The 2500-nt window shown below is 41.9% G+C and overlaps 1 protein-coding gene across 1 annotated transcript in view; it reads right to left on the bottom strand.

Moving 5' to 3' along the window:
• The window catches only part of LOC143134103 (SEC14-like protein 5), a 21169-nt gene that overhangs the window by 15808 nt on the left and 2861 nt on the right, over positions 1 to 2500 (bottom strand). The window lies entirely within an intron of this gene.

Genomic DNA, 2500 nt, shown 5'->3' with positions numbered 1-2500 from the left:
CACACTCAGACACGCTCAGACAGACAGACATAGACATACACACACACACACACACACACACACACACACACATATATATATATATTTAGCTTATGGTGGATCATAGTTACGGGGGTAAAGGCTATGACCTAAATATCTCAAAGGCACAGGTGCACACACATACTTTCAGATACCCACTTATGTGACCTCACGCACGCACACACACACACACACACACACACGCACACAGAGAAGCGTAAACGCACAAACAAAGATACACACACACACATTTTCAAATACACACACTTATGTGACCTCACACACATGCACGCATGCGCACGTGCACACACACACACACACACACACAGGGAATTTAAACTGTATGTCCTGATTTTCCATGTTCCTTTTCCCAGTATACGCAACCCCAGGGGTGCCAAGCAACCATTCTTTTTCTCATTTTTTTTCCCCTCCTCTCTCTCTCCCTCTCCTCTCACTCTCTCTCTCTCTCTCTCTCTCTCTCTATCCTTCCCCCTTTCCTTACCTCCCCTGCCTGCCTGACTAGATAGCAGTGCTGATAGATCTGGGTCACATAAGGTTGAAGAAATGAAGGAGACATTTATGCCGCAGAGTGGTTACTACACTCTATCAACCCCCAACAAGATTTCATATAGCAGCTCTCACATGGGCACACACACACACACACACACAGACACACACACACACACACACACAGACACACACACACACACACACACACACACACACACACACACACCACACTGACGTCTGCTGCTGCTACCACGTTCAATAGAAATGGTCTGACTACACCCACAGCTCATCACTTGTCCAATTGGAATGCTTATATTTTAAAATGTAATGATGTGTGACCATCAGTGAGGTGTGCAATTTGCATTCCTTGCTATACATTTGGATCCTTACAGTGCATGTTATTTGTCAAACAAACTGGTTCGTACCTGTATAAGTTTGGTGCTTCTCTCAGTATCATTTCTGTGATAAGTGCCGAATGTACTGAAAGCACTGATAAAAACTACTGAATGGCGGCTCAGATAATAAAAAGTCTCAAAATATCTCACATGGCGGGAGCCGGGTGATGTCCAGCATTTCAGTGCTGGCCATTCAAGTCACGTTCGCTGTTTTCAAATGTTTGCAAATCAGTCTCTACAGTCCCTCTACTCCAGTAACTCCTTGCAGTGATGAAATGTAAGACGTCCTGAATACGTCTCTTTGACTGCACGGGGCCCTGGTTCATTATTTCACTGATCAAAGTGTTGTTGTTGTTGTTGTTGTTGTTGTTGTTGCCGCCCCCCCCCCAGCTATGGCAGAAGCTGTTTTGTTCTTCTCAGTCCACTATGTGCGTCATGTTGCCTAACCACCTCTGAGATGGAAGGAGAAATCTATCCTCCGAGAAACACTTGTTTGTGTACGTATGTGTGTGTGTGCTGTATGTGTGTGTGTGTGTGTGTGTGTGTGTGTGTGTGTGGACCCCCAGAGTCAGAGTCATTGCCTCTTGGGTGGACCCTCTTGGGTGGATCCCTAGAGGTACAGTTGCTGGGTAACCGTTTCCGTAACCACACCTGAGGTCTGGCAGGTTTTGACAAGCTCTCTGGGTTTGTGTGTGTGTGTGTGTGTGTGAGTGTGTGTGTGTGTGTGTGTGTGTGTGTCAGTGTATATTACAGAACTAGTCCTTCTAGCAGCATAGTTATAGAACAGTGCGCTATAGCATCGTTATGCAGCAGCCTATTAAGAACAGTTCTACAGTAGCTTATTAAGAATAATGCGCTGTTCTGAAAAACAAAAAGTATCATATGGAATCGTAATGCAGGTTTGTATTAGTACAGAATATCGGTAACACTTTCTATGAACACAGTATCCATAAAGCATTATAAATACATTCATAAAGGGTTATAAAATATTCAGTAACACTTAACAGTATCGACATAAGAGTGACATGACACTGTCATGATCACATGACACTGTCATGACACATGAACCCTAACACTAATCCTAATCCTAATCCTAACCTCTAACCCTAATCCTAACCCTAACTTGTTATGACAAAACCGAATGTCACTTAATAACAGAAGCGTTATGTCATAAACGTTTATGACTTGTTTATGACACATACATGACAGTGTCATGTCACTCTTATGTTGATACTGTCAAGTAAAGTGTAACCAAATATTCTTAAAGCCTCATAATAATCGACTTATAAAGCTACTTATACATAATTATGACTGCGCTCATAAAGCATTATGATCATTTTGTATAAGCCTGTGCTTGAAGTATCACAATGCATTATAAAACGTATTGTACGTAGTATCCACAAAGAATTATCAACACATTGATATATGATAATAAATAATTAATAACGCCTCATAATGCATGTGTACATAGTCCTGACTGCACTCAAAAAGCATTATGCTGTTATGGCATAAGCCCTTGCTTGAAGTATCACAATGCATTATAAAACTTATCTTGTCTTACAAACAGACACACACAC

The sequence above is a fragment of the Alosa pseudoharengus genome, unplaced genomic scaffold, assembly GCF_046254945.1.
Source record: "Alosa pseudoharengus isolate Yale_2024_CS ecotype anadromous, Long Island Sound unplaced genomic scaffold, YU_APseudo_1.1 YU_APseudo_1.1_scf_1, whole genome shotgun sequence".
In the NCBI taxonomy this organism is placed as follows: Eukaryota; Metazoa; Chordata; class Actinopteri; order Clupeiformes; family Clupeidae; genus Alosa; species Alosa pseudoharengus.
The sequence above is the reverse complement of the archived record's forward strand: the minus strand, read 5'-3'. Positions and strand labels throughout refer to the sequence as shown.